This window comes from Armigeres subalbatus, chromosome 1 (assembly GCF_024139115.2).
Source record: "Armigeres subalbatus isolate Guangzhou_Male chromosome 1, GZ_Asu_2, whole genome shotgun sequence".
Classification (NCBI taxonomy): domain Eukaryota; kingdom Metazoa; phylum Arthropoda; class Insecta; order Diptera; family Culicidae; genus Armigeres; species Armigeres subalbatus.
The window spans coordinates 264,601,279-264,623,370 of NC_085139.1; positions in this window are offsets into that span (position 1 = coordinate 264,601,279).

A 22,092-nucleotide genomic window follows, 5' to 3' on the forward strand; every position below is an offset into this window, starting at 1 on the left:
CGCAAATTACATCACATCTGTTAATTAAAGAATTGTACAAGTAAAGTATATTACATACTTTACGAAGTGTAAACAAAAGACTGATCGACTTAATTACATCACATCGATAACTTTTATGGCTACTATTTCCGTGTGTAAATGAATCCAAATCCAATCCAAATCCAATCCAAATCCAATCCAAATCCAATCCAAATCCAATCCAAATCCAATCCAAATCCAATCCAAATCCAATCCAAATCCAATCCAAATTTAAAACAAAATTAAATTAAGGGGGAGAGTAAGGAGATTAATGAATCTATACTTCAAAGGGAATTTTGAGGGTATTCATCGTCATATTTACTTTACATTTTTCTGGAGCAGATTGGTACAGTCCGTTTTACAATGGTACTAAGTTTAGCAACACTGTTGCACTGTTGAATGTCCGATTATTCCCGGATTCGTTAGAACATTAACTGCCCTTCTAACGCGAAAAAATGTAATCATCAATATGACATTTTTTGTGTTTATCATTTAACGCAGAATTCGATAGATTACTCTATCTTTCCACAATGGTAGGCGTAACTTCGTAACACCAAGTTGTACTTCATAAGAACTAATGTCGATTTTTCACTTTCAAACTATCGAAATCCTGTGAAATATTGGGATAGGCAAAGATTTTTTTTGTTTTGGCAACAACTCGACTCACTGTGCCTAGCCGAAAATGCCCACGACTAAAAAAATGTTCTATTTATTGAATCAATTTACAACGATTAAAGGTAGAAAAGGAAAAAACGAGGACGACCGTCACGGTAAATGCAATTAATACCGTTGACTCACTCATCAGAGATGAAATCATCGGATAATTACGAAACTTGCCGATATGACCAACCCCAATAATTATGAAGATTTGGAGTGCCCTATATTTTAAAAGATATGAGCTTTTTGGCAACTAAAAAAAGCCAAGCAGTTTTGATATGATAAAATGGTAAAATTGAATATTGGTTTTATCAATTAGATCATTGGATTGGTTTATTTGTGCGTGTGTGTATGTATGTGTGTGCGCAAAAAACTAACTCTTTTTTAGGAATTTCAGTTGAAAGTTTTTCTCTTAAGTTTTGTTTCCTGTTCAAAATTAGCTAGACTGTGAGCTAAAAAGGTATGGCTTCAATAATCTATTCATTGAGAGTGAAATCAGTAGTGATTCAGTTTGGTTGCAAATTTTCGAATACTATTTGAATATGAGCCAAAATAGAACAAACTCACAGGCTTCCCCAGTAGTGTTCTATTCATGTTTGATTGTTTTTCCATTAAATGAAATGATTATGTTGCTGTTGAGGAAGGCGCGGGTAATGCAAAGTGAATTGATCCGTACATAAAATGATGCATTCATGCACCAAAACAATTGAAAAATATTTGAATCTTAAGAGTCAGTCGTGGTTCAAATCTGCAGAAAATAGATCTGAGCGGTATAACAGTTTTAAGCTTTTAAATCTCGACTGTTATAAAAAGAGAAAAAAGCAGCAATCGTAGCTGCCGCAGATGCAACCGGAGCGGAAGGAGAAGTGCTCGCCCGTGTTTGTGAAGGGCGATCCGCCGGATTTACGCCCAGAAATTCGCCAGCTGATCGCTAAGGGGCTGAAATGTACTTTTCGGCTCTGCAGCGAGGACGTGAAAGTGATGCCGGCAAACAGGGACCATCATCAATCCGTCGTGGAGTTCCTCGAGGTCCACAAGTATGAGTACTACACTCATGACCACCCCGGCACGAAGCCGCTCAAGGCTTTGCTGCGAGGACTTCACGACATGAAGAAGGAAGAGCTCCAAGCAGAGCTTGAAAGTTGCGGACTGAAGCCAATAGCCGTACACAAGATCGATCGTCACGACAAGGCAAGGAGATTTCGCGACCAGCTTTACCTGATCCATCTGGAGCACGGCTCCACTACCTGGAGGGACCTGAAGCTGGTTGGCGTTATAAATTACAACGTCGTTGACTGGGAGCGATATCGGCCAGTGCACCGCGAAGTCACGCAATGCACCAACTGCTTCAATTTCGGGCACGGTACCAGGAACTGCCGCATGAAGCCGCGCTGCAACAAGTGTGGCGAACCCCATCCAACTGACGAGTGCGACAAAATGGAGGTGGCCGATCCCAAGTGCGCCAACTGTGGCGACAAACATCGGGCCACCACAAAGGGCTGCCCAAAGCGAGCCGAGTTCCTGGAAATCCGGAAGAAGGCTTCCACCAGGACCATTCCGAAGAAGAACCGTGTTCCTGTAATCAACGAGGTGAACTTTCCAGCCATCCCGGCTCCCCGTCGTGTGATTCTAATACTCCCACCGCTACAGCCGCACAAGCGACTGGCAGCGGCAGCTGCATCGGTCCAAGCTCCAGCATCGTCGGCACCATCCACCAGCCAGTGTTGTCCTACACTCAGGGCAAAAAATTCTGCTCTTTGATTTTACTCCATCTAAACGATTTTATAGTCTCAACTAAGTAAGTTCAACTAATAGAAGGATATTTGAATTTTCTAAATGTCATGGCAAACTGTCAAAAAAATGCACTTCAGAGCCACAGGAGCGCACGCACTGAAAATACACTGGAATGTTTCATGGTTTAAAATCAAAGAGCAGAATTTTTTGCCTTGAGTGTAGGACAACACTGCCACCAGCGAATGGCCCCCGCTCCTTCCTCCTGGGTTCCGTCGGCAGTCGGAGAACGAAGCCGTCCCACCGGAAGAATCTGTCCCTCTGTACACTCCGGAGCAACTGATGCCGATCTTCGCGCAGCTCGCCACTCGACTGCGCGGCTGCAAAACCCGCTTCGACCAGGTCTTCACTCTTGGCATGTTCATCATTGAAAATGGATGTTAGGGTGGGCCTGGTCAACTGGAACGCTTGCTTGCTAAAAAGCAAAATAATTGATCTGAAGGATTTTCTTGAAGAGAAGGAAATAGACGTGGCGTTCATCACCGAAACGCACCTAAAACCGGACTTCCGCATCGTGCGACTCGACCGGCCGACTAGGTGTGGCCATCGCTCTTCGCTACAACATCAACTGTCGTCTGCCTCCAAGCTTCCAGCTCAGTGTCATCGAGGCGATCGGTGTCGAAATCACCACTTCGGTCGGCACAATCGCGCTCATCGCGGCGTACTGTCCAACGCAAGCCGGCGATGGATCATCGGCTGCCCTTCGGAGGGACATCGTCAAGCTGACGCGGAGGCAAGGCCAGTATATCATTGCCGGCGACTTGAATGCCAAACATCAAGCCTGGGGCAACAGTCGCGGCAATCGAAACGGCACCATCTGGAGCAACGATATGGAGGAAGGCCACTACACGATCTTGAGCCCGGATTCCCCCACTCGGCTGAGTCGGTCCGGTATCCACGCAACCCTCGACCTATACATAACGAACATGAATGATCACGTCTCGCAGCCGGTCGTCCACCAGGAGCTCAGTTCGGATCACTATCCTGTGGTGGCGGAAGTGGGCTCCTCGGTCAATCGGCACCAGCAGTTACAGCGAAACTACCATCGAGTGAACTGGCAGCGGTTCCAGCAGTGCGTCGACAACACCATCAATTAAGAGGTGCGTCTGGAGACGCCGGAAAGTATCGACCGCCAGCTGTGCGCCATCGAAGAGGCAATCTCGGTGGCCAGAGAGCAGCATGTCCCGACGGCTCGGCAGGTAAGCAACTCCTTAAACATCGATACACTCACCAAAGATTTGATTTGATTGCGGAATGTCACTCGCAGGCAGTTCCAGCGTACTGCACTGCCTGAACTTAAGGCACGCTGCAATCGAATCACAAAAATTATCCAGGCCAGAATGGTGGACCTAAAAAATAACGATTTCTCAAATGAGATCCGCACTCTCCCAAATTATGCTAAGCCGTTCTGGAAAATGACCAAAATACTAAAATCCAAGCCTCGGCCCATTCCACCTTTGATCCCAGTAGACAATAATGGCTCTAAGGATCGCTTGATAACTCCTGCAGAGAAGGTCGCTGAAATAGGTCGTCACTTCGTCAGCTCACACAATCTTGGGCAGAACATCGTCAGTTCACACGAAGCAGCCGTCAACGAGCATGCTAACAACATCCATTTGATTCCCAACGACTTCTCGGAGGAGTTGGAGATCTCAGCTGGCGAATTGACGGCCTATATCAAATCATCGAAGAACATGAAGGCCCCAGGCTTCGATAGCATCCTGAATCTCGAGCTCAAACACATGAGTGCTCCGTTCTTTGAGCACCACTCGCTGATCTTTAATCAGTGTCTCCGGCTCAGCTACTTCCCATCGTCCTGGAAGTCAGCGAAAGTCATCCCCATCCGGAAGCCTGAGAAGGATCCTTCCTCCCCCAGAAGTTATCGTCCCATCAGCCTTCTCTCAGGGTTATCCAAGCTATTCGAAAAAACTATTCATAATCGGTTACTTAAGTCTGCCGAAAATCTCAACATCTTGCTCGAGGAACAGTTTGGTTTCCGACGCGGTCGGTCAACTGTACACCAACTGACTCGAGTTACCAACGTCCTCAGACGGAACAAGTTTGTCTAAAAAACATCCGCCATGGCCTTACTCGATGTCGAGAAGGCATTTGACAATGTATGGCATGATGGCCTGAAGTACAAACTACAACGCTACAATCTTCCCAGCTACCTGGTGAAAATCATCAAAAAATTACCTGTCGGCAAGGACATTCCGGGTCTCAATCAGCGGAGCAAGTTCCAATGCGCACAACATCGTCGCAGGCGTCCCCCAGGGCAGTATCCTCGGGCCCCTGCTTTTCAATCTGTTCACCTCCGACATGCCAGAACCTCCAGAAGGCGGCATTCTGTCTCTGTTCGCAGATGACACCTCCATCGTCTACAACGGTAGAGTGATCAGAGCGCTAGTGGCAAAACTCCAACGAGGCCTGGATGCCCTGACAGAGTACCTCACCAGCTGGAAGATCTGTACCAACGCGGCGAAGACCCAGGTCATCATTTTCCCCCACTCCAAATCCCCTAAACTTGTTCCGCCTGGGGACTGTAAAATCATCCTCAATGGCACGACTGTGGAATGGGTCAATGAGGCCGACTACCTTGGCTTGACCCTCGACAGCAAGCTTATTTTCAGGCAACAGGTTGACAAAACGGTGACAAAGTGTAACGTTTTGTTGAAACTTCTAAACCCTTTGATCAACCGCTGGTCGTCATTGTCCCTGAAAAATAAGCTTGCTGTCTACAAGAAAATCATCCTCCCTGTGATCGAATACGGCATGCCGGTCTGGGAGAGCTGCGCTAAAACCCACCACATCAAACTTCAACGGGTCCAAAACAAATTCCTGAGGATGATCCTCAACACCCCTCTCAGGACAAGAACATCCGAGGTCCACCGTCTGGCCGGGATAAAGACCTTACATGAACGCTTTGGTGAGTGTAAAGAAAAGTTTAGGGTCCGTTGCTTGCACTCGGACCAAGAAGCGCTTAGGGCACTAGTTCCAATCTAGGTTATCAAATTTTTATTGTAAATATTAGTGTATATTAGTTTTTATTGTAAATATTAAATATTAGAAAATGGCATTTGAATCCTCAATTTCTATTGCTAGCGTCCAACTGGTAGGAAATTTGGAAACATGACTGTTAAGAAAACTCATTTTTATTGAAATCAGTCTAGTTTTGTATTCGAAAATAGAATTTGAGGCCGTGAGTGACCATTACAATAATTTGACAGGTAAGCTCTGCTGAGAAATATGTTCACGTGGTTAAAGTGTATAGATCAAAATGCATCTACCTACTTAGGATTAAAACTCTCTAATGTTGAATTCCTTATTTGGACATCAAATTCCAATAAGTGTCGTCTCATAAAATAACATAATACGCACAAATGGTGAATATTCATCGCGACTCGCGAAACAAAAAAGGGGAGCAATGTGACAAACGAAAGGGGCCCTCCTTAGCCGTGCGGTAAGACGCGCGGCTGCAAAGCAAGACCATGCTGAGGGTGGCTGGGTTCGATTCCCGGTGCCGGTCTAGGCAGTTTTCGGATTGGAAATTGTCTCGACTTCCCTGGGCATAAAAGTATCATCGTGCTAGCCTCATGATATACGAATGCAGAAATGGTAACTTGGCTTAGAAACCTCGCGGTTAATAACTGTGGAAGTGCTTAATGAAGCTGCGAGGCGGCAATGTCCCAGTGGGGGATGTAATGCCAACGAAGAGAGAGAGAATGAGACAAACGGACTTCGGACTTTCGAACAAAGCACGGTATCTCAAGGATTTAAAAAAATACATCTAAATAAACAACTTTGAGATAAAAAGTGAAAATCTGTTGAGAATAATATGAGACAATTATGCGTGGGAGGGCAGTTGACCGGGTAGACGTTTTCTGATAGTGTAACAAAGTATAACGCAAGTTGGACCTCCCCCCTCCTCCCAAACGCGTTACGTAATTTGTGAACAGACCCTAAGCGATTATGCTGCCATCAAGGAGCACATGAATTGTTTTGTGAAGAGATGTTTCGTCGGTGAACAGCAGCTATCACCTTTGACTGTATTTTCATTATTGTAATTCTTTTGGATCTTTACCGTCCCTTCCATTACCCACAGTCATGGTCACAGCCAGCAGCATAGCACCATAAGGATGAAAAGGCCACAATTTGTGCTCAGGGATATTCATGATTTTTCTACCATTCATCTATGTCCCGCCTAGTCGTTCCATTCGGGTTATGTAGAGGAAGCTAACTAGCATTCCCGGTAATGAATTGTTTCGGAACACTAGCTCTATTTGATAGTAGTTAACCGATTAAATTTATCGTGATCTGAACATGCTATTATAAGCGTATATTTATTCAACAATATGAAATTGAGAAGTGGCATGAGTAGGTAAAACTCTACTTGGTAATTGAATTAGGTTGCTAGAGAAAACGAAATGCATTTCGTAGAATTCGTTTTTTTACCTTGTTGTTTCCATCTTGCATGAAAAATAAACATCATCAATTACCACGTGTTGGAAGAGGCGGCAAACTTGGTATCATTTTGGCACGCAATATTTGTTTGATGAAATGTGGCAGCTGGTACGCATGACTCCATAAATGACTCTACTTAGCAAATCTGATAGAAGCGATAACCTACACATAATTGAATCTATCGGTTTCCGATCGAATACCTACAAAAATTGAGGAACACGTGTGGCTTTCTGTGCCTGAGTTACGAAGTTGCTACTTTCATAAGTGTAAGGCACTTGGAGATCGAAGTAATCCGTGATCGCGCGTGCATGTATTTTTCTCTAGTGACAGATTTTCCACACGTCCTACTTTTTTCCATTTGGCTGATACCGTGCGGGACCGAAATCCGTACAGCACCGAAATCCGTCCACTTCATGAGATATCAATAAATTAAAGTGGGAAAAAGGTAATTAATGTAGAAATAATTTATCTTATCCTGTTCAGATACTTGGCAGTAAGCTTTTAGGGCATAGAAATGGAAACAAGGCTTTGAAATTAAAACAACAAAAATCAAAAACAAATCGCCACCCATCAAACGCGGAGTTTTTGCCGCCATTTTGTTTTTGGGTAGAGCATATTTACACCAAAAGTAACTGTGTTTCAATTGCTAATTGCGAATCATTACATAAGATAAGCGGAATACAAATCGAAGGGATCGCTTCTCAAGGTGCGTATCGAACTATTTACAGTGGTAGTTTAGTCAATCAGACTGCTACAATTTAAATATTTAGTTAAAAATTAGCTGTACGGATTTTGATCCTTTGATTCAAAATCCGTCCACGGTGGACAGATTTCGAGTCAGGAGTAGTTGATTTTATTCATTATTCTATCATGTTTTTCGTACTTTTTAATGAGTAAATGTGAAACACTTCAAAAGTAGAAGCCTTCATGCTCCTGTGTCGATGATAAACGTTTTATTTACATTCGATTCCTATTTCCTAATGACTTTTTCATATACTAAGGTGCTTAAGTGTACGGATTTCGATGCCTCACGGTACTAGGGGAACTGTTCCGTTTTCCATATCACTGAACATATATTCATCTCATCGCAAAACAGAGAAATACAGATCCAATCTTATCGCTTCTTTTTGCTCACATGCGTGCTCACTGGTGAAAAAAATCACAAAAATAAAAAACAAATCAAATTCCTTTTCATTGTTTTGTTTTTGATGGGATGGAAATTGGTGCCATGAGATGCCGTGCCGAACCGTTCTCCTATATAAAAATAATACAAAATTGTGAGATTTCAATACAATGGTTGTATTAAAATCTTCCGAAATTGTATATGCCAAAATTTTATACAGTTTCTGTAGGGGAGACTGGGTAGACTTGATCCCCTTTTCTGATTTCCGAAGTATCATAACCAAAAATAACTAAACATGCGCGATTTCCACATAGACTCTCTAAGAAATATAGTATTTAAATTCACTGATGTATGACAGTCCTTAAATTATTGTTGTTATTGATACACAATCGATTCTGCTGAGTGCTGTCAAAAATCGACTTTGAAAATATTTGGGGAAAATTGATCCCACTACAAGAACTTGCTTTGATAAAATTAGAAAGGTGCCCTCAGATTTTTTAAATAATTTCCCTTCAAAATACGCGTAGTTATCGAATTGCTGTGCGTATACATGAATTATTGAATTCGACAGCACATGCAATTTTAGAGTTTGGGGAGACTTGATCCCCTTTCTATGAGATCTACGCAATAAATATTTTTTTCTGCCAACCCTTCATCAAATCCGTTAAATCTATAAAAAATTAGAAGCCTAAGAAAGGTTTTGATTTTTTTTTGAATTTTTTCGCCAAATTTTTGTATGGGTGACTTGTATGGGGATCAAGTGTCCCCATATTGAGGCAATCACTTCGAATCCAAATATCCTAAAACTTTGATGTAATGTTGACATTTTCATCAGTTCAGATCAATAAGCATATTTATGGCTTGTTGCTGTGAAAAAACGAAAGACTTTGGTCATTGTTATGAAAAGTTGTTCAAATTTTGCAAGGCCAATGAAAAAATCTTTAGGAAGGTCAAAACATACAAACCGCCCTGCAGAATAAATAAGGCTGTCAATCCAAAAAATAACTCACCACATAAAGGTCATTTGTCTAGAGGATCTATACTAAAATTACGCTAGAACAAAACTACTTTAGTTCTCGATAAAACAGGGGGTGATCAAGTCTTCCCGGGGATCAAGTCTACCCACCTTCCCCTAAGGTTCTTAGGCAGTACTGTATTGAAATCTGTCATCCGTTGCCCCTAATTTAGGATCGACGTTATTAGCGTTTTTTTGGGGTCTCCAGTCGCCTTGCGAGTAAAGGCGTAGGAGTGCCAATCCTGAGATGGCGAGTTCAATTCTCGGTCCGGTCTAGGGTGTTTTCGGGTGGGAAAACATTCTCGACACCCTGGGCATAGTGTATCCATTGAACTTGCCACACAAGATACATACTCATGCAATGGCGGGCATATAAAAACTTTCAATTAATAACTGAGGAAATGCTAATAGAATACTAAGTTGCAAAGCAGGCCAAGTTCCAGTTGGAATGTAGAGTCATTGAAGAAGAAGAAGAAGAAGTTATTAGCGTTTTGAACGTATCCTTAGATAGACATGTATTTTTACTCGACTTCGAGTCAAGTACGAGACACTGAAGACTACCTTACTGTTGAGGTCAAAATACGTATCTGTCAAGGTACAATCAAGTGTCAATTAAATGGGATGGTACAAGCTCGACTTATGACAAGTGAAGACATTTCACTAAAAAGATCAAACTAATTTTCTTAATGTATTTTACGTTTGTAAAAATTGAAAAATGGTCAAGTTGGCTTTTTGCAAATTAGAATCTCATTGCACCAAAGCTTATCGCAGACATTAGGTAGAATGGGATTTTACGGTTGATGCATCAGAAGTATATTACTGTTGCTGCTATTAGGTGAATTATCGTGGCTTGGCATCTAATGACAAATTCTTCTGTGTCTCTGCTTGACAGGTTACATTAAACACACAAGCGCACTTTCGTGTTAAGTTTTATATAAGTAAAAATATTCTCTAATTATTAAATTCACTTAAAAGACTTTGTGACCGTCAGTAAACTTGATACTGGTAGTTTCAAAACTCGAATTGCATGCAATTATGAGGGAATTTCTTTCTTTTTGAATGCAACTACATTAGTGTTATAGTACTTGAGATTTATTTATTATGCACCTTCTGATAGCATCTGGGGCCGCAGGGGCTATGTCCAAGGGCTTGACGATCCCTTCCTAGGCCACCTGCGAGTTGTGGTGCCTGCCTAGGATGTGATGGGGTTTGACAATGGGCTCTGTTAAACTTCTATAAAAAGCTGCATGTATCCGCAAGTAGACTCCGCCAAAGCGACCGTGTGCCGCTCAAAGCGCACAAGCCCAAGTCCTGGTGTTAGATGGGACGCTAAACAGATCTGACACGACGGCTCTCCGACGAGACAGGAGGTTTGCGCAGGCCCATTAAGGCGCCCTTAAAAACAAATAATAACGCAGGAAATTTCTATGATACGCGTCTGCTATTCAACATCGCTTTGGAAGGGGTAATACGAAGGGCAGGGATCAACACGAGTGGTACGATTTTCACGAAGTCCGTCCAGTTATTTGGTTTCGCTAACGACATAGATATTATGGCACGTAACTTTAAGAGGATGGAGGAAGCCTACATCAAACTGAAAAGCGAAGCTAAACGGATTGGACTAGTTATGAACACGTCGAAGACGAAGTACATGATACGAAGAGGCTCAAGAGAGGGCAATGTAAGCCACCCACCCCGAGTTTGTATTGGTGGTGACGAAATCGAGGTGGTTGAAGAATTCGTGTACTTGGGCTCACTGGTGATCGCCGATAACGATACCAGTAGAGAAATTCGGAGGTGCATGATGGCAGGAAATCGTACGTACTTTTGACTCCGCAAAACGCTCCGATCAAATAGAGTTCGCCGCCGTACCGAATCGACTATCTACAAATCGCTTATCAGACTGGTAGTTCTCTACGGACACGAGACCTGGAGAATTAACCACGAGTTGCATCAGTTGATGGGAGAATCATCCATCGCGATAATCAGAAGACTGCGGTGAAAATGGTTCTCGACAACGATCCGAAGGAAACAAGAAGGTGAGATGAACGGCGGGCATGGTGGATCGCTCAGGTGGAGGAGGTGGTTGGTGACGTGCAGCCGTGGATCGAGCTGAATGAAGAAGACTTTTATGTACTGCACAGGCCACTCCGGTCTTAGTCTGGTCCACCACCACCACATACACAAAGGTGAAAATTAAAGCACATGTTCTGCATTTTTTTGTTATTGATATGGCTATACAATTATACATATGTTATGAACCCATCAGTGTTGTCCTACACCCAATACAACAAAAAAAAATCTGCGATGCTCGTGTGTTGTACACACTTAGCTCATTTTACAGTATTCGGTAAATTTTACCGAAGTCGGCGATTTATTTTAAGTGTGTATTAGTAGTTCTCGGCCTCTAAAATCGACTGATTACTGGCGTAGGGGAAGAGGCCCCAAAACGCCCCCCCGATGCAAAACGCCTTTTGTGGTTTCCGTCATATTTACCGTCATTAAGATGGCCGTAACAAAACTAGATCTAAAATTATGTAGGTTAGGCGAAAAAAGTTTCAAAATAGTGTATGGGAAGGTCGGAAAAAACGAAAATTTCCACATTTTGGAGAAACATCTAACATTTTGGCGAGGCAAAACGCCCTAGTGTCGCTAACCTACAATGTACTTGCGTCTCCACGCACTATCCATACCAGAATGCTGATTCGCCGACGCATGGTACTTTGTTCCCTAGTAGTTGCCAGCTAAAAGGCGTTTTGCCTCATGAGTTTTCCGGCAACAGAATATCACCATTTTTTTTAAATGTGAATATTATCAATATGATTGAGATTTTTGACAATTTATAAATAGCATCAACTAGCTATCTTGTTTAACTGTTGTATAATGTAAAAATACCCATGAATAGCGTTACAAATGAGACAATAAAGAAGTGTTTGCTTAGCTAGGGCATTTTGCCCCCCCCTTCCCCTATGTTGTTTGATAGTGAAAATTCCGAGATTATTTTGTCATAAAATATGAAGGGGATCATCGATATCTGAATGTCCCCGTGCGTGTTTTTCAGGCAAAAATTAGCCAAAAATGAGGGGAAACGAAAGGAAGAGGTTGTGAACACTGTTCAGCAGCATATAAGCATAAAACCATATGGAGACGCATGGTACATTTGTGCGATATTCATCTTGTGACTAAACTTTTTACATAAATTTCATCTCAACCGGTTTATTAAATAAATGAAAAAGTGTGGAAGCATTTGCATGGAACTTGTATTATGGGAAACTTGAACCTAATTGCATGTTGGGACCTACGTGTTCTTGGTTAACGTGTCGAATATTGCGATCAAGAAATCATTAGAATCATGATTCAGACCACATTCTGCTTTCGTGCTGTGTGGTTCTTTTCTCTCTTTCTTTTTCTACTGATCCCGTTACGATCTTTGCAAGGACCTGTGCCGTCGTTTTACGTTGGACCCGTTTGCGGAAGTATAATTCCGACAAGCGGTGGTAATCCTGCAGGGACACCGTTCTTGAAAAAAAAACCTCTTAGACGGTCACGTCTCCACGCTCAGCAATGAGCATTAATAAAAATTGAAATTGAGCAAATCGAATCTACCTCTAGCCCAGGTGATTCGATTCATGCGAAAAAGCAAAGGATTCCGCCAATTGTGCTGTCTGTTGCCGAGTTTGCTGGCTTTAGGAATGAGATTTTGAGTAACCTTTAAGGGATCATGGCTTCATTTCAAATTGCCAGGAAGGGTGACTGCCGCGTTTTGCCGGGATCCTTTGACGATCGCAAACGTCTTCTTCAGTATTTAACTGAGAAGCGCCATAAATTCTTCACATACGTCGACAAAACTGAGCGATTGTTCAAAGTCGTCTTGAAAGGTCTCCCCAGTGATGATAAATCACTGGATGAGATTAAAATTGAAATTTCTCAATTACTTGGATTTTCCCCGGTCCAAGTAATTAAGATGAAAAAGAAATCTCGCTCTGGTACTTCCCAGAGGGGTATTTCACAAGAATTTTATTTAGTTCACTTCAACAAAAACATATTTCAAACGCTCAAAATCCGCAATCATTTGCCGGTCGAGCAATTCATACCCACCACAATCAACGAACAAATTTAGCTCCTACCCCTCACCGGGTAACGAGCAGTTCGTCGAATTCTAAGTTTTCAATCACGCCCTCCTATGCAAGCATCGCTGCAGGCAGGCAAAATTTCATTTCTGAAAATTTACCGACGATGAATGACTTTTATCATCAACGGAAAATAACGTTCGTTCTAACGACTCAGGTAACATATCTGCCTCCGACTTTGATTTTCTAAATGAACAAATGCATCACATGATTGATGAAATGTAAAGCAAATACCAAAACTGAAGCTGTTCAGGCTGGTAACAAATTTACTCAAAGAATTGTTATTGGACTTCGTTTTAATGGATCCAAATAATTTTTTGAAAGTTTTAAATTGGAATGCCCGTTCTTTAAAGGGTAAAAAAAAGTTCATGATGTGCACATTGCCATTATAACTAAAACATATGTAAAACCTGGTCTTCATCAAAAGAGATCCAAATTATTTTATTTACCGAAATGATCGTCTTGACAGCGCCTGTGGTGGGGTCGTCATTGTCATTAATAGACGTATCAAACATAAATTATATTCTTCGTTTGAGACCAAAGTTTCCGAAACCTTGGGAGTTTCTGTTGAAACAAATTTTGCACAATTCTCTATTGGTGCCTACTTGCTTTTCCAATGCAATGGACAGCAAAGGAATTTGTTGGAGCTGATCTTTAAATTCTAACTCGTAACAAATCCAAGTTTTTCATAATTGGTACTTCAATTGGTACTGGTACCGTTCATGGAATAATGCTCAAAGCAATTCCAATGGTAAATTTTTCCACTGGCCAGTGGAGATATATCAGCTTCCACACTGATACTCTTCCATCCCCCTTCATACTGGAGCTTGGCAGAAGGAAGGTCGTGTGATATGTGCCATCACAAATATTGCCCTCCGCTCGCTTTCAAATCGACTTCTATTAAAACATTCTCCATGCCTGCCGTATCCTAACGGAACTATCAATTCTATACTTTCGCCTCTAATTCTATCACGAACATGTACGTCCAAGTTTGGAAGATGATATTAGCATTTCCATATCATTGTAAATCGTTTAACTTCACGTAGAAGTAACACACACAAAATCATTAATTTAGTGTTGTTTTTTGTTCCAATCGAAATACTTCTACAATTCTCGCTTAACTTTTCAAAAGGACCTAAGTAACATTTTTTTCATGAAATAATTTGAGTACTGCAATCGAAAGCTTTCATGTTTTTCTGTTGATTGCGCTAATCAAATTAATTCATGAAAAAAATGTTACTTAGGTCCTTTTGAAAAGTTAAGCGAGAATTGATTTAGTTTTAACGGATTCAAGTCAGCTGTGTGGCCAATTGGTAAGTCATGCCAACTTTGACTCTGATCACCTTCTTGTTACGTTTGAAATCTCACATGAAGCCATTTATCCAATCAGCTCTACTTTTGATTATCATAGAGCTGATTGGGAATTATATAAAACGTATATCGTATAGGGGCCCTCCTTAGCCATGCGGTAAGACGCGCAGCTACAAAGCAAGACCATGCTGAGGGTGGCTGGGTTCGATTCCCGGTGCCGGTCTAGGTAATTTTCGGATTGGAAATTGTCTCGACTTCCCTGGGCATAAAAGTATCATCGTGCTAGCCTCATGATATACGAATGCAAAAATGGTACCTTGGCTTAGAAGCCTCGCAGTTAATAACTGTGGAAGCGCTTAATGAACACTAAGCTGCGAGGCGGCTCTGTCCCAGTGTGGGGATGTAATGCCAATAAGAAGAAGAAGTATATCGATAGGAATTTTGAAAAGTGATATTGATAATGCTCTCGTATCTTTAACAAATTTAATTGTCGAAGCCAGAGACATTGCAATTACTAATTGTGAAATTAAATTCAACTCCGTTATTATTGACGACGATCTTCAGCTACTGATCCGTCTTAAAAATGTGAGGCGAAGGCAATACCAAAGAACTCGTGATCCCGCGTTGAAAGTTATTTGGCGAGATTTGCAAAATGAAATTGAAAAATCTTTCGCTATTCTGAGAAATATCAACTTTGAGAATAATGTCTCGCAGTTGGATCCCAGTTCGAAACCCTTTTGGAAATTAACGAAAATTCTTAAAAAACCTCAAAAGCCAATTCCAGCGCTTAAAGAGGGAAATAAAATTTTATTAACAAATGGCGAAAAGGCTCAAAAACTTGCTCAGCAGTTCGAGAGTGCCCATAATTTTAGTCTAGGTCTCACTAGTCCAATTGAGGATCAGGTTACACGGAGCTTCGAAGACATTCTCAATCAAGAGAATGTTTTTGACCCTTCGTTGGGAACTAATTTGGATGAATCTATTACTAGAAAATTAAAAAATATGAAAGCACCGGGTGATGATGGTATTTTCTACATATAATGCTCGCAGAGATATTTATGATAAATTTTTTGGTATCGCCGAGAATGTTTTATCTGGCTTGCCTCCTGAAGTAAAAGTGCATATATATGGTGATTTTAACCAAAGAAATGTAGATTTCATACCGGACTGTGACAATGAGAGCATTTTACTTCCAGTCATAGGGGAAAATGAGCTATTGCATTTTGTATTCGATAAAATTGCTAACTTAGGATTAAATCAAATCAATCATGTGAAGAATATCCAAAAGTGTTATCTAGATTTACTGCTGACTAACTGTTATGAAGATTTTTGTGTAAATGAATCACTAGCTCCTCTTTGGCGAAATGAAGTATTCCACACAGCAATTGAATTTTCTTTGTTTGTACACGTTAATGATATACCAATCGAATGTGAGTTTGAAGAAATCTTCGATTATCAATCAGCCAACTACGGAAATATAAAGCATAAACTGAAGAATATAGATTGGCAAACTGCTATAAGGAACGAACAAAATGTTGATAAAGCGACAGAAAAGTTTTATAACACATTGCACAATATAATGATGGAAGAAGTGCCGGTTAAAAGACGAAGAAGTCATGCTGTATCGAAAAATCCAATTTGGTTTACAAGAGATATTAGAAATCTTAAAAATCGCAAGCAGAAAGCACATAAAAACTTCAAGAAGCATAATCTTCAACATTATTTAGAGGAGTATCTTAATATTTGTGATCAACTGAACTGTGCTATAAATATCGCATACAATGAATATAATTTAAAAACTGAACGTGAAATCAAGACAAGTCCAAAACATTTTTTCAGCTATGTGAACACTAAATTAAAATCAGCCTATTTTCCATCGAAACTTTATTTAGATGGTAGAACAGGTAATGGTCCAGAGGAAATATGTAATTTGTTTGCCGATTTCTTTAAAGAAGTATACACTACCCACTCAGAAGATGATCGAGATCGCGACTTTTTCGATTTTTATCCTGAGTTTTCAAATGACGTTTGCGTCAACCATCTGAATGTACACGAAATTTGTGATGCCCTGAAACATCTAGATGGGTCTAAGAGCTCCGGACCCGATGGAATACCTCCAGTGTTTATTAAGACTCTAGCAATTGAACTTACTGCTCCATTATTCTGGATTTTCAACATGTCACTGGAATCAGGATGTTTTCCGCTAATATGGAAAAAATCATTTTTAGTTCCAATTTTTAAATCTGGTATAAAATCCAATGTTCGTAACTATCGTGGTATTGCTCTTATATCTTGCATACCGAAATTGTTCGAAGCAATTGTTAATGAAAAATATTTGTTCAAATTAAAATCGAATCACATCTAAGCAACACGGTTTCTTTAAAGGTCGTTCGACAGCCACAAATCTAACAGAATTCGTTAATTATTCTTTGGATGCAATGGATAGTGGTCACCATGTAGAAGCCTTGTACACAGATTTTAGCAAAGCTTTTGATCGCGTTGATTTACCCATGCTTTTGTTCAAACTGCAGAAGATGGAATTCAACCAAAACTTCTTCATTGGCTTGAATCGTATCTAACAAGTCGGGTTCAAATTGTAAGATTCAAAGGAAAATTATCAACCCCAATACAAGCCTCTTCTGGAGTTCCTCAAGGATCTCATTTAGGTCCGTTACTTTTATTTTATTTGTAAATGACCTCCCTCTTGTGCTTCATAAATTGAATGTCTTAATTAATGCAGATGACATGAAACTTTTCCTAAAAATCAAAACTGTCGAGGATATCGATACATTCAAAGATGAAATATTGGTATTCCATACATGGTGTAAAAAGTCTTCTACAGTTGAATATAAAAAATGCAACTCAATAACCTTCAGCAGAAAACGAAACATACTCAGCGCAAATATTAGTTTTGATGATCAGAACGTAGGAAGAAGCAATAGAGTAAGAGATTTGGGCGTAATATTGGATTCAAAACTAACTTTCATCGATCATTATAACTTCAGTGTAAGCACATCCAACAACCTGTTAGGGTTGATAAACCGATTCTGTTACAATTTCCAGGACCCATACACAATAAAACACTATATACAGCTTATGTAAGGCCAATCATAGAATATTGCAGCATAGTTTGGTCCCCATTTTCAGCTATTCATGGCAACAGAATTGAGTCAGTTCAAAAACAATTTTTATTATATGCACTACGAAAGTTAGGTGGACCGAATTTCATTGCCACCATATGTAGCTCGTTGTAAGCTCATCAATATTCATTCACTAAAAGTGCGTCGAGATTTAGCAATGGTAACTTTTATAAACAATATTGTTTCAAACAGAATTGACTCAACGGAGCTATTATCAAAACTTAATTTTATGTTCCATTACGATCGTTACGACATCCTCAAATATTCTCCGTAAATTATCATCGAACAAACTATGCAAAAAATGGCCCAATGAATCAAATGATGATCACTTATAATAAACATTGTGACACTATTGACTTATCGATGTCCAAAACACAGCTGAAACAGATCTTCTCTCGTATTATAAGCTAATGACACTTTACAATAAGTTTAAACAGTATCAACATTATTTAATGTTATTTAGAATAGTTAAGAATACAAATGTAAATAGGTCTACAATTATGATTGACGACAATAAATAAATAAATAAACATACTTATCAAAAAACTTCCTGAGAGCTCTTTATCCTTTTTGGTTAATTTATTTAACAAATGTTTTCAATTGGCATACTTTCCAGATAAATGGAAAAACGCAAAAGTTTGAAGCCGGACAAAAATCCAGCTGAGGCTTCTAGTTATCGCCCAATCAGTTTGCTTTCTTCAATAAGCAAACTGTTTGAAAAGATTATTTTAAATAGAATGATGGTTCATATTAATGACAATTCTATATTTGCTGATGAGCAATTTGGTTTTCGCCATGGGCATTCAACCACTCATCAGTTATTAAGAGTTACGAATTTAATTCGGCTCAACAAATCTGAAGGATATTCGACTGAAGCTGCTCTTCTTGATATAGAGACAGCATTTGACAGTGTTTGGCATGAAGGTTTGATTGTAAAATTGATGAATTTTAATTTTCCTCTGTACCGTATTAATCTGATCCAAAATTATTTATCAGATCGTTCGCTGCAGGGAAACTATCAGAATTCTAAATCTGATAGATTACCTGTAAGGGCTGGTGTCCCCCAAGGCAGCATACTGGGGCCCATTTTGCATAACATTTTTACTTCTGACTTACCTGATTTACCACCAGGGTGTCAAAAATCTTTGTTTGCAGATGACACGGACCTTTCAGCCAAAGGGCGAAGCCTTCGTGTCATTTGTAGTAGATTCCAAAAAAGTTTGGATATGTGAACTTGCGAAAATGGAATATTTCCCCGAATGCTTCCAAAACTCAGCTTATTATTTTCCCACATAAGCCGAGAGCTTCTTATTTAAAACCTTCTAGCAGACATATTGTCACTATGAATGGTGTTCCAATTAATTGTTCTAGCGAAGCTTAATATTTAGGACTTCTGCTGGGTCAAAAAATAACTTTTAAAAGTCACATTGGAGGCATTCAAGCCAAATGTGCGGTGCACAACGTCACAAATGGGAACGGGAATCGGACTCTTCCTTCCGGGGGTGCAGTCAAAATGTTGCTACTGGCCAACACTCAACAGGCCAGAGAACAACATGTAATCCATGTGCAAGGCGAACCGATATCCACAAAAGATTACCGGAAGGGTCTTATAGTGGATCGGCTCGCTGGGACACAATGTTGTCTCTTGTTGAGGCTCCAGCAGCGGGATCTTGACTGAGGAAAGCAACAGATTGTCCGTGTGCAGTCGAAACGGTGTCCACATTAGATTACCACTGGTGGAGTCTAATATGGATCGTATCGAAGGGACAATTTTTAACTGTTGCCTCCTCCTTGGCTTCCTCCGACGATGCTCCAATGAGCGGCAGAACGGGTGGACTGTATGGCAGTGGATCAGCAGCAGCGATCGGCTCTCCGGCAGCGGCGCAGTGGAATCTGGATCGGGAGGTGCTTCTGGCAGTAAAAACTTCGGGTTTCGCTTTTCCTCTTAATGTTTATTCCGTAGCGACAAAATACAAAATCAAAATTCACTGTAAGTAGTAGTAAAATTCTTCTTTATTTCATCATTTTCTGTTCTACAATTATTTTTTACATGTACAGTGCTCGGCCGGCTTGGCCCTCCAACTTCAATTTTAAATTTTTATGTTTACATTGTTATTTAAGTGTTAATATGATATATCATGACGGCCTTTAGGAGGCGCTGGTGTGTTTTTTTAAATTTGATAACCTAACTACTATGTACACTAATATTTACAATAAGAAATTTGATAACCTAGATTGGAACTAGCGCCCTAATTGGAGCCTGATCCGAATGCAAGCAACGGACCCTAAACTTTTCTTTACACTCACCAAAGCGTTCATGTAAGGTTTTTATTCCGGCCAGACGGTGGACCTCGGATGTTCTTGTCCTGGGAGGGTGTTGAGGATCATCCTCAGGAATTTGTTTTGGACCCGTTGAAGTTTGAGGTGGTGGGTTTTAGCGCAGCTCTCCCAGACCGGCATGCCATATTCGATCACAGGGAGGATGATTTGCTTGTAGACAGCAAGCTTATTTTTCAGGGACAATGACGACCGGCGGTTGATCAAAGGGTACAGTAGTTTCAACAAGACGTTACACTTTGTCACCGTTTTGTCAACCCGTTGCCTGAAAATAAGCTTGCTGTCGAGGGTCAAGCCAAGGTAGCCGGCCTCATTGGCCCATTCCACGGTCGTGCCATTGAGGATGATTTTACAGTCCCCAGGCGGAACAAGTTTAGGGGATTTGGAGTGGGGAAAATGATGACCTGGGTCTTCGCCGCGTTGATACAGATCTTCCAGCTGGTGAGGTACTCTGTCAGGGCATCCAGGCCTCGTTGGAGTTTTGCCACTAGCGCTCTGATCACTCTACCGTTGTAGACGATGGATGTGTCATCTGCGAACAGAGACAGAATGCCGCCTTCTGGAGGTTCTGGCATGTCGGAGGTGAACAGATTGAAAAGCAGGGGCCTGAGGATACTGCCCTGGGGAACGCCTGCGACGATGTTGTGCGCATTGGAACTCGCTCCGCTGATTGAGACCCGGAATGTCCTTGCCGACAGGTAATTGTTGATGATTTTCACCAGGTAGCTGGGAAGATTGTAGCGTTGTAGTTTGTACACCAGGCCATCATGCCATACATTGTCAAATGCCTTCTCGACATCGAGTAAGGCCATGGCGGATGTTTTCGAGACAAACTTGTTCCGTCTGAGGACGTTGGTAACTCGGGTCAGTTGGTGTACAGTTGACCGACCGCGTCGTAAACCAAACTGTTCCTCGAGCAAGATGTTGAGATTTTCGGCAGACTCAAGTAACCGATGATGAATAGCTTTTTCGAATAGCTTGGATAACCCTGAGAGAAGGCTGATGGGTCGATAACTTTTGGGGAGGAAGGATCCTTCCCAGGCTTCCGGATGGGGATGACTTTCGCTGACTTCCAGGACGATGGGAAGTAGCTAAGCCGAGACACTGATTAAAGATCAGCGAGAGGTGCTCAAAGAACGGAGCACTCATGTGTTTGAGCTCGAGATTCAGGATGCTGTCGAAGCCTGGGGCCTTCATGTTCTTCGACGATTTGATATAGGCCGTCAATTCGTCAGCTGAGATCTCCAACTCCTCCGAGAAGTCGTTGGGAATCAAATGGATGTTGTTAGCATGCTCGTTGACGGCTGCTTCGTGTGGACTGACGATGTTCTGCCCAAGATTGTGTGAGCTGACGAAGTGACGACCTATTTCAGCGACCTTCTCTGCAGGAGTTATCAAGCGATCCTTAGAGCCATTATTGTCTAGTGGGATCAAAGGTGGAATGGGCCGAGGCTTGGATTTTAGAATTTTGGTCATTTTCCAGAACGGCTTAGCATAATCTGGGAGAGTGCGGATCTTATTCGAGAAGTCGTTATTTTTGAGGTCCACCATTCTGGCCTTGATAATTTTGTGATTCGATTGCAGCGTGCCTTAAGCTCAGGCAGTCCAGTACGCTGAAACTGCCTGCGAGTGACATTCCGCAATCGAATCAAATCTTTGGTGAGTGTATCGATGTTTAAGGAGTTGCTTACCTGCCGAGCCGTCGGTACGTGTTGCTCTCGGGCCGCCGTGATCGCCTCCTCGATAGCGCACAGCTGGCGGTCGATACTTTCCGGCGTCTCCGGACGCACCTCGTAGTCGACGGTGTTATCGACGTACTGCTGGAACCGCTGCCAGTTCACTCGGTGGTAGTTCCGCCGTAACTGCTGGTGCCGATTGACCGAGGAGCCCAGTTCCGCCACCACCGGATAGTGATCCGAACTGAGCTCCTGGTATACAACCGGCTGCGAGACGTGGTCACCCAGGTTTGTTACGTAGAGGTCGAGCGTTGCGTGGGCACCGGACCGACTCAGCCGAGTGGGGAATCCGGGCTCAGGATCGTGTAGTGGCCTTCCTCCATGTCGTTGCTCCAGATGGTGCCGTTTCGATTGCCGCGACTGTTGCCCCAGG